We start from the raw sequence: 11455 nt of genomic DNA, 5'->3' as shown, positions 1-11455 counted from the left end.
ATATATTGTCTTCCAAAGCAGTGCCAGAATGGTGGCTTTAGTGTGTTGTTGAAATAGCTTTGTTGAGTTCGTGCTGTACTAACAGTTAAACAGTTCTTGGTTCAATACCAGGTTTTGGCACTTTCAACCTCTCCTGTGTCTTTTTCTTTGGCTCCAATTGTCAAGCTGCATGATTTACTCTGAAATTAGCACCAGAGAACCAAGGCACCAGCGAGCATGAGGAGCTGAAATTAGCACAGATCAAATCCACTTAATACTTCTGACTGAAGATGGTTGCAAATGCTTCAGTTTTGCCTTTTGCACTGAGTTGCTCAGCACCACCATCATTGAGGATGTGAATGTTTTTGGAGCCTCCTCATCTTGTTAGTTATTTAATTATCCACCACCATTCACGACTGGATGTGGCAGGACTGTGGAGCTGTGATCTGATCCTGAGGGAGATATCCGTGCGTGGAGTGTCGGGATGTATGGAGAGTGATCCTGAAGAGGGTGTCTGAGCCTGGAGTGGAAGCTTTCTGTGGAGGTACAGGAGTCGGCCATTCAGCCCCAGTGTTTTATAAAGGTTTAGCATAACTTATTTGCTTTTACTCTATGCCTCTATTAATAAAGCCAAGTGTCCTGTTTGCTCTTGGCAACCTTTTCAAACCTTGATCAAAAAAGATTGGTGTACATTGTCTCATTCTTCCTCCCAAACTGTATTACTTCACAATTCTCTGTGTAAAATTTTATCTGTTGTGTGAAAGCCCATTTTACCAGTGTTTTTAAGTTCCTCTGAAGTGTGTTACTGTCACTGGCATAGGACGAAATTCACGAGCATTCTTTGATGCTATCTCCGTGGAAAGAGCAATCTTACACACTAGCTCAAATTGGGATTTTGTGTGTTTAGTATCTTTCCTCATCCACCAATATAAGCACAAATCTGTCTCATAATGCACGGTCTAAGAATGTGCCAATGTTGCAATGTGGTGATAAATTCTTCAGTGTCACAATGTACTCACCAACTGTTTCACTACTTTTCTGATTTCTGGATCCAAGTTTGTAGCTTTCCGCGATCTCTAGTGGCTTAGGGTTGAGCCTCACTTCAACGAAGAAACGGAAAATTATGATTTAAAGATTACACTGTCAATCATTCACATCTCTGTCTTCTCCTGAACTTCGAGTTCAAATTTGTTTGTGAAGTTGATTCACACGTTAAGACAGCACAGTCTTTTTCTTTGTGAAGGAAGTGATTTGGGAATGGCTGTTTGAAACTGTCCCTTCTTGCACAGAAATTCAGTGCAAATACTTGATCACTCACAATTTCCTTGAGAGAAATTTGTTCACAATCGCATTCGACACGGAAACTGCCTCAGCATTAATCTCACTGAAGCAGAATGTGACCGTGTTGTCTGTGTCAGAATGTTGTTGCCGTTATTTGTCCCTTTTAACCGAGACTGGGAGACAGGGCAAGTTTGATCCGAGGTTGGAATATATTATCATTCAGGAGCAAGAAAAATCAAAAGGAACAAAGTAAGAAAACCCAGTCTCTGGATTTGAGAATCTGTAGATCCGCTTTGGGAAAGTGAATCAGAGCAGAATGAATGGTGAACTGTCCAGAAGAGATGAAGACACAGCTCAGTCAACACGTTCCCCTGGTTTATGATGCTGGAACATTCCTCACACAGAAATGATTCAACCCAATGACAAACATTCTTACAGCTGATAATTTATGCTACTGATTTCAGGACTGTTTCATGTGGTTACCAAGTGATGACGAGAAGATATTAAACTTTGTTCTATTCAATCCAGCTGTGATGAAGTTTGAATTTTTCTACCTTTTATAAACAGTATTTGAAGGGTCTCGGTAACAATGTTCAGTGTTGATGAGAGTGGGGTCTGGGTGAGAAGCTGCTGAGTGTGACAGGGTCAGGACTGGATGCAGGAAGTTCTCTGACAGTCTCCCTCTATCTCTCTAATGGGTTTGAGTTGATTTACGACTGGTAGCTTTTATTTTACTTTTCTTATTCAGAGATACAGCACTGAAACAGGCCCTTCGGCCCACCGAGTCTGTGCCAACCAGCAACCAACCACTTATACTAATCCTGCATTAATCCCATATTCTCTACCACATCCCCACCATTCTCCGACTACGTACCTGCACTCGGGACAATGTACAATGGCCAATTTACCTACCAACCTGCAAGTCTTTTGGAGGTGGGAGGAAACCAGAGCACCCAGCGGAAACCCACACAGACACAGGGAGAACTTGCAAACTCCACACAGGCAGTGCCCAGAACTGAATCCTGGTCGCTGGAGCTGTGAGGCTGCGGTGCTAACCAGTGCGCCACTGTGCTGCTGTTGGTGTTTTGATAAATGAAGGAAGTTCCCTCCACCCATTTTGTTTGGACAGACAGTGTGGTATAAGGATGTAAAGGGTTAATGCTGAAGATAGTGGGATCAACCGCTCCCACTGTCAGAGTGATGATGTAACAGTCACATGAGATGAAGTTTGGGAGAAGAGAGAGCAGCACCAAGGATGCTAGCTTCGCAGGCTTTTTGAGTGTGTATAGAGTATTGAGTAAATTAGAAAAGAGTTCTTAGTTCTTTCAGCAGGAACTGTGTCCAGAAAATATCGAGAAACTCACAATTTTACTATTCAGGAGTCGGAACACAGATATTAATTCCAAGTGACAGTTCTGGGACCAATTAACAAAAAAAGTAGAGAATAATATTGCTCACTGATTGAAATCCCCCAGTGAGGAGACAGTTAAACAGGTGATCTGTTGGGGCATCCTTCGATCCAAGGTTTCAGCAACATTTAATCTCCCTTTTTGGTGAAATTCTCTGTTATTTGCAACTTTTTTTATCAGCTTTGATGGGCGAGTGAAAAAACTGAAAAAATTGAACAGTTCCATCCTTTCTTTTCTTCCTTCTTCTCTTCTTTCCATCAGTTTCTCTTTTCTGTCCCAGATCAATATAATGATGAGAATCCCACTTTAATCTGTTGTTTCTGGTGTTTTATCCATTTCAATCAAAATTTCAACATTCCAATCAAATCTATTTGTTATTCCACAGTGTCTCTCCATGTGTTTTATTCTGTTGTATTCTCTCACAGTCTGTTTGATGATCAATGTTACATCTCACTCTCTGTTCTGGTGAAGATCAGAAGCAGTGATATCTGTTTACACCACCCGACAAGTCGGCCTGAGGCTGTGCCTCGCTGATCATGTGGAGTTCTCGCAATTCTTCCAGTCAGTTAGTTCAGTTGTAATTTCATGAGAAATTCGGTCATCATGACTTCGTCAGTGACCTAATAGTTCAGGTGTCTGAGTAATGTTAATCATGATGTGATGAAATTATTGTATGTTCTAGTCTTTCCGTGGTGGGTTTTCACATTGAGTAGAAACGTGTTGGACATGGCCTGGAAATGTTTCACACCACTCCATTCCCAACTTCATTTACTTCCAGAAGGTCTTTTTCCATCATTACACAGCTAGCTGCACAGCCAGAAACTGTGCTGAAGGTGACAGCTATGTCTACGCAACTGACAAAGTGGCTGAGAGGTTAAGGTGATGGACTGCTAATCCATTGTGCTGTGCACATGTGGGTTCAAATCCCATCCTTGTTGCTAGTTTATGATCTTTTTAGTGTATTGTTTCTGTTGGGGGAGTTGATGTGTAAAGTCAGCCTCGAAACCTGTTCTTGTCCATGTCCAGACAGTGATTCCAGAATTGGTTATACTTTATTAAAATTGAGACAGACAATTGGAATTCTTCACCCAAACTGCACTGGAATGAAGATCAAATAGGGATCACGAAACGGAGCATGATTTTTACCTCCCCTCCTTCCTTCCATCTTTACTTTCTCTCGATTTGCACCAAGTGAAAGACAAATGGGAAAAGCAAATGGCGAGGGAGCAGATGCATAAAATTATCCTTTGGCAAGAAATTTATTTTCAAATTTTCTTGATAGATTAAGTGAGTGAGCAATGCTTTGGCAGATGGAGTTTAAAATGAGGGGTCATTTAGTACCGACGATAGATCAGAGTGTTTTTTCACTACATGAACTGCTATGCCTGTGCTGGGACGAGGGAGCAGTACCCCAGGACATGCGCGATGCCAACATCATCACCCTCTATAAAAACAAAGGTGACCGCGGTGACTGCAACAACTACCGTGGAATCTCCCTGCTCAGCATAGTGGGGAAAGTCTTTGCTCGAGTCGCTCTGAACAGGCTCCAGAAGCTGGCCGAGCGCGTCTACCCTGAGGCACAGTGTGGCTTTCGTGCAGAGAGATCGACTATTGACATGCTGTTCTCCCTTCGTCAGATACAGGAGAAATGCCGTGAACAACAGATGCCCCTCTACATTGCTTTCATTGATCTCACCAAAGCCTTTGACCTCGTCAGCAGACGTGGTCTCTTCAGACTACTAGAAAAGATCGGATGTCCACCAAAGCTACTAAGTATCATCACCTCATTCCATGACAATATGAAAGGCACAATTCAACATGGTGGCTCCTCATCAGAGCCCTTTCCTATCCTGAGTGGTGTGAAACAGGGCTGTGTTCTCGCACCCACACTTTTTGGGATTTTCTTCTCCCTGCTGCTTTCACATGCGTTCAAATCCTCTGAAGAAGGAATTTTCCTCCACACAAGATCAGGGGGCAGGTTGTTCAACCTTGCCCGTCTAAGAGCGAAGTCCAAAGTACGGAAAGTCCTCATCAGAGAACTCCTCTTTGCTGACGATGCTGCTTTAACATCTCACACTGAAGAATGCCTGCAGAGTCTCATCGACAGGTTTGCGTCTGCCTGCAATGAATTTGGCCTAACCATCAGCCTCAAGAAAACGAACATCATGGGGCAGGATGTCAGAAATGCTCCATCCATCAATATTGGCGACCACGCTCTGGAAGTGGTTCAAGAGTTCACCTACCTAGGCTCAACTATCACCAGTAACCTGTCTCTAGATGCAGAAATCAACAAGCGCATGGGTAAGGCTTCCACTGCTATGTCCAGACTGGCCAAGAGAGTGTGGGAAAATGGCGCACTGACACGGAACACAAAAGTCCGAGTGTATCAGGCCTGTGTCCTCAGTACCTTGCTCTACGGCAGCGAGGCCTGGACAACGTATGCCAGCCAAGAGCGACGTCTCAATTCATTCCATCTTCGCTGCCTTCGGAGAATACTTGGCATCAGGTGGCAGGACTATATCTCCAACACAGAAGTCCTTGAAGCGGCCAACACCCCCAGCTTATACACACTACTGAGTCAGCGGCGCTTGAGATGGCTTGTCCATGTGAGCCGCATGGAAGATGGCAGGATCCCCAAAGACACATTGTACAGCGAGCTCGCCACTGGTATCAGACCCACCGGCCGTCCATGTCTCCGTTATAAAGACGTCTGCAAACGCGACATGAAATCGTGTGACATTGATCACAAGTCGTGGGAGTCAGTTGCCAGCAGTCGCCAGAGCTGGCGGGCAGCCATAAAGACAGGGCTAAATTGTGGCGAGTCGAAGAGACTTAGTAGTTGGCAGGAAAAAAGACAGAGGCGCAAGGGGAGAGCCAACTGTGAAACAGCCCCAACAAACAAATTTCTCTGCAGCACCTGTGGAAGAGCCTGTCACTCCAGAATTGGCCTTTATAGCCACTCCAGGCGCTGCTTCACAAACCACTGACCACCTCCAGGCGCGTATCCATTGTCTCTCGAGATAAGGAGGCCCAAAAGAAAAGAAGGTGAGATGTTAGAAACGGTTGAGGAGCAGAGACCCGAATACTGAATTAATAAAAGCTCGATGACTGGTAGAAAATAATGTGAAAAGTGAACAGAATATGAAGATTGGAACTCATGTTGCAGTGATATAAAGCTCTGTGCTCCTGAAGTAAATGTCCAAGCCCAGATTGTGGGGAATCTGCGGAGAGTGATTTGGTTTTTATTCATTCTTGGGTGTGAGTATCGCTGATAAGGCGAGCATTTATTACCCATTCCTCTTGCCTTTGAGAAGGTGGTGGAGAGCTGCCTTCTTGAACTGATGCAGTCCATATGGTGCAGGAACACCCACAGTGCTATTGGGGAGGGAGTTCCAGGATTGTGACCCAACAACAGTGAAGAAATTGTGATATCCTTCCAAGTCAGGATGGTGAGTGACTTGGAGGGGAACCTGCAGGTAGTGAGTTCCCATGCATCTGCTGCCCTTGTCCTTCGAGGTGGTAGTGGTCACGAGTTTGGAAGGTGCTGTTGAAGGATACTTGGCGAGTTGCTGCAGTGCATATGGAGATGGTACACACTGCAGCCACTGTGTACTGGTTGTGGAGGGATTGAATGTTGAAGGTGGCGGGTTAGGTGCCGATCAAGTGCGCTGCTTTGTCCTGGATGGTGTTGAGCTTCTTGAGTGTTGTTGAGTGGGATGTATTCCATCACACTCCTGACTTGTGCCTTGTGGATGGTGGACAGGATTTGGGGTGTCAGGAGATGAGATACTTGCTGCAGAATTCGTAATCTCTGACCTGCGCTTATAGCCACAGCATAGATGTGACTGGTCTAGTTACGTTTCTGGTCAAGATGTTGATGGTGGGGGATTTAACGATGATAATGCTTCTGAATATCAAAAGGTAGATTTTTTTCTCTCTCATTGGAGATGTTCACTGCTTGGCACTTGTGTGGCCAGAAGGTTGCTTGTCACTTATCAGCTCAAGCCTGAATGTTGTTCAGGTCTTGCTGCTTGCAGGCACAGACTGCTTCAGTATCTGAAGAGTTGTGAATCATCATCTAACATTCCCACTTCTGACTTATGTTGAAGAGAAAGTCGTCAATGAAACAGCTGGGATGTTTGTGTCTAGGACACTACCCTGAGAAACTCCTGAGGCAATGTCCTGGGCTGAGATGATTGGCCTCCACTAACCACAACCATCTTGCTTTGTGCGAGGTATGACTTCAACAAGTGGAGAGTTTTCCCCCTGATTCCCATTGACTTCAATTTTGCTGGGAATCCTTGATGCCACACTCACTCAAGGGCAATCACACTCACCTCTCCTCTGGAATTCCACTCTTACGTCTCTGTTTGGACCAAGCTGCAATGAGATCATACGAACATAAGATCAGAAGAACTAGTAGCAGGAGCAGGCCATTTGGCCCCTCGAGCTTGCTCCGCCATTCAATAGGATCATGGCTGACCTGATCATGACCTCAACCCCACTTTCTTGCCTGCCCACATAACCCTTGGCTCTCTTGTAGATAAAAATCTTGAAGACATTCAATGACTGCTCTCTGCGGTAAAGAATTCCAAAGATTAATGACCCTCTGAGAGAAGAAATTCCTTCTTAAATGAAAAACCCCTAAATCTGAAACTATGTCCCCTCGTTCTAGATTCCACCACGAGAGGAAACATCCTCTCAGCATCTACCCTGTCAAGCCCCCTCAGAATCTTATATGTCTCAATACGTTCACCTTTCATTTTTCTCAACTCCAATGAGTATCGGTCCAACCTGCTCAACTTTCCTCATAAGACAACACCTTCATCACAGGAATCAATCCAATGAACCTTCTCTCAACTGCCTCCAATGCAAGTATATCCCTCCTTAAATAAGGAGACCAAAACTGGACACAGTACTCTAGGTGTGGTTTCACCAGCACCATGTACATTTGTAGCAAGACTTCTCTACTTTTATACTCCATCCCCCTTGCAATAAAGGGTAACATTCCATTTGCCTTCCTAATTATTTGCTGTACCTGCATGGTAACTTTTTGTGATTCATGCACGAGGACACCCAGATCCTTCTACACAGCAGCATTCTGTAATCTCTCACAATTTAAATAATATTTTCCTTTTCTATTCTTCCTACCAAAGTGGATAACCTCACATTTTCCCACATTCTCCTCTATCTGCCAAATTATTTCCTGGAGCTGAGAGACCCTGGCAGAACCTAAATTGAGCATCGATGATCAGATTATTGCGAAGTGTGTGGTGCTTGATAGCACTGTTGGTGACATCTTCCATCGCTTTGCTGATGATTGATAGTAGACTGATGGGGCAGCAAGTAGATGCCTGTGTTGTCGCTCTACTGGAACAGCTTGGCTGAGGGCGCAGCGAGTTCTGGAGCACAAGTCTTCAGTACTAGAGCCGGAATGATGTTCGGGCCCATAGTCTTTGCTGTATCGAGTGCCTGCAGCTGTTTCTTGCCATTATGTGGAGTGAAGCAAATTGGCTGAAAACTGGAAGCTGTGATGCTGGGAAACTCAAGAGGCCAAGTTGAATCATCCACTGAGCAATTTCTGACTGAAGACGGTTTCAAATGCTTCAGCTTTATCTTTTGCACTGACGTGCTCGGCTCCACCAACATTGAGGATAGGGATGTTTTTGGAGCCTCCTCATCTGGTTCGTTATTTACTTGTCGACCACCATTCATGACTGGTTACCGAGTTTCTCAGGGCAGTGTCCTAGGCCCAAACATCCTCAGCTGTTTCATTGATGGCTTTCTCTTCAACATAAGTGAGAAGTGGGAATGTTCGCTGATGATTCACAACTCCTCAGATACTGAAGCAGTCTGTGCCTGCAAGCAGCAAGACCTGAACAACATTCAGGCTTGAGCTGATGAGTGACAAGCAACATTCTTTGATCTGATCCTGAGGGAGATATCCGTGCGTGGAGCGGCAGGATGTATGGAGAGTGATTCTGAAGAGGGTGTCTGAGCCTGGAGGGCAGAATCTGTGGAGAGTGGTCCTCAAAGGATGTCCGTGTCTGGAGATTCAGGATCTCTGAAGAGGGTCTCCAAGCCCGTAGTGCTGGGATCTTTGGAGAGTGATCCTGAAGTGGGTGTCCGAACCTGGAATGGCGGGATCTGTGGAGAGTGATCCTGAAGTGGGTGTCCGAGCCTGGAGTGGCAGGATCTGTGGAGAGTGATCCTGACGAGTGTTTGTAAACCTGGAATGGAAGCTTTCTGTGGAGGTACAGGAAGAGGCCATTCATTCCCAGTATTTTATAAAGGTTTAGCATAATTTATATGTTTTTACTCTATGCCTCTATTAATAAAGCCAAGTGTCCTGTTTGCTCTAAGCAACCTTTTCAATCCTTCTAACATTGGTGTACATTGTCTCTCTGCTCCTGCACCCAGTTTAGAATTGTAACCTTTCATTTATATGGCATTCTTCCTTCCAAATTGTATCACTTCACACTTCTCTGTGTAAAATTTCATCTGTTATGTGAAAGCCCATTTTACCAGTTTTTTTAAAGTTCCCCTGAAGTGTGTTACGATCACTGGCATGGGACAAAATTCCTGAGCATTCTTTGATGCTATCTCCATAGACAGAGCAATCTTTTACGCGAGATCAAATGTAGGATTTTGTGTGTTTAGTATCTTATTTCACCCACCAATATAAGCACAAATATGTCACGTAAATCTTGTTCACTGCAGTCCCTGCTGCTGTTTGCTGCCTATATTTACAGACTTTTATCTCAACCTCGTCACCATGTTCTCTAATATATTCAGGGGGCATCAGCAGAGAAAATGTTCAACAAGCATGGCAAGTGCAAGGAAATGTTTATTTATGTCATTATGTCAGGAACATAATATACAAATTTTTACATGTGTGAATCATCAAGATGTGTCTTCATAAATGGAACCCCGTCACAATAAACACTGTCACCTTTCAATGTTTAGCGGACAGGTTTGACGGCCTGATGTGTGTGATTCCCATATTAATGTGTTTGTACAAAGTTCGGGGAAAGATGGAGATATGAATAATTTACAGGGAAATCTTTTAAACATATTACCACATCTCTCACTCACAAAGATCTGCAAACACATGGATTCCAAAAGAACCTGAGTACAAAATCACCTAAAATAAACACTGCCAGAGAGACTTGCAATAACCTGTAGCTCAAGGAAAGTACATGATGTTATGGAAGGGATTCTGTTTCTTTTGTTAAAATATTTTTTGAAGAAGTCATAATCAAACTGAATAAGTGTAGGACCAGTTCTTTTTCAAGAGGGCACCAAAAGAACCAATTTGGCAACTATGTTTACTGGTTGTCACATGATTCAAGTTAAGTATAGAACAGAAACCCTGGTAACAGGGAGAAATGTGGTCAGAGAAGTCAGTCATGCCCCTTGATTGGACAAGCTTGGCAGCAGCAGCGCAAACCTAAGACGGCAGAAAACTCACAACCTTTGGTTGTAGCAGTCAGTGTGTTTTACCTGCTGGAGTGAGCAGCTGATAAAGTTAGCCTGAAGAATCGTCAAGGAAGGAGAGAAGACCACAACCCAGTTTGTTTTCCAGAAAATCTTTAAAAGACACTGAGAAGTCCACTGAGTTAATTCATCTTGTCGCATGTCTTTGAAGAAGGCCTGCTAAAATTAATTCTCAATGCCTTCTGAAAAGAACTGTTCTAAAATACCCTAGTGACCTGTCTGCGTATGCTCGGAGTTAGACTGTATTCCAGTTTTGGAGCAACATATCTCATCTGATGATTTCTTCAAAAATGAGCAAATAAACAGCCCAAGAGGTTGTTTTTGTCTGTAACAGAGTGCTGAATTTTTTTAAAAATCCCTTTTATTTTTTCAGCTATCCGGTGTGTGTGTGTGTGCATGTGGCTCGAAGATAAAAAAAATGACTTTAAAAGTTGGTAAAGGTGAAAAAGGAACTTTTAAAATTTCCACCTGTGTGTTTATGCTTTACTTCATGACTAGTTAAAACTTGTTCGACAATAAATGGATAATTTTGTTGTTCATTAAAGAAACCTGGTCAGTGTCTTCTATTCTGGGAAAAATAGAGTACATGATTGACTGTATCAGTATGTGGGAAAAGTTCACATAGATGTTGTGACCTGTGGAGAAGTGGGATGAGAATAAAGAGTGCCCTCCTCTGCCCTTAGTTGTCACAGCACTTCTGATCTGGCTCAGTAGCTTAATTGGTTCGAGTGTTTGTCTAATAATCAGAAAATCTTGCGTTCATATCCTTGCTTCAAAAGTTTAGCTATCAATCATTTACGTCCATTTTCTTGTGAACTTTAACTTTTCTTATGAATTTCATTCACAAAAGAAAACAGCTCAGTGGTTGCCTTTGTGAAGGATGTGAGTTTGAAATGGCTGTTCATGCTCGTACAGATGTCCAGTGCCAATATTTCAACGGCAACTCAATCCCCGACAATTTCTTTGAGAACAATGTGTTTGCAGTTGCATTTAACCTGGAAAACAGCTCAACATTAATCTCACTGAAGGAAAGTGTGACCGTGTTGTATGTTTCAGAGTGTTTGTGTCATTTTGTGTCTCTTTTAACCAAGACTATAACACGACGCAAAGGGGAGGGTTGATCCGATGTTTAGAATATATTATCATTCAGGAGCAAGAAAAATCAAATGGAACAAAATAAGAAAACCCAGTCGCCAGATTTGAGAATCTGTAGATCCGCTTTGGGAAAGTGAATCAGAGCAGAATGAAGGGTGAACTGTCTGACTGCCCAGAAGAGATGAAGACACAGC

Source organism: Heterodontus francisci, unplaced genomic scaffold, assembly GCF_036365525.1.
Source record: "Heterodontus francisci isolate sHetFra1 unplaced genomic scaffold, sHetFra1.hap1 HAP1_SCAFFOLD_43, whole genome shotgun sequence".
In the NCBI taxonomy this organism is placed as follows: domain Eukaryota; kingdom Metazoa; phylum Chordata; class Chondrichthyes; order Heterodontiformes; family Heterodontidae; genus Heterodontus; species Heterodontus francisci.
Note: the sequence above shows the minus strand (reverse complement) of the source record.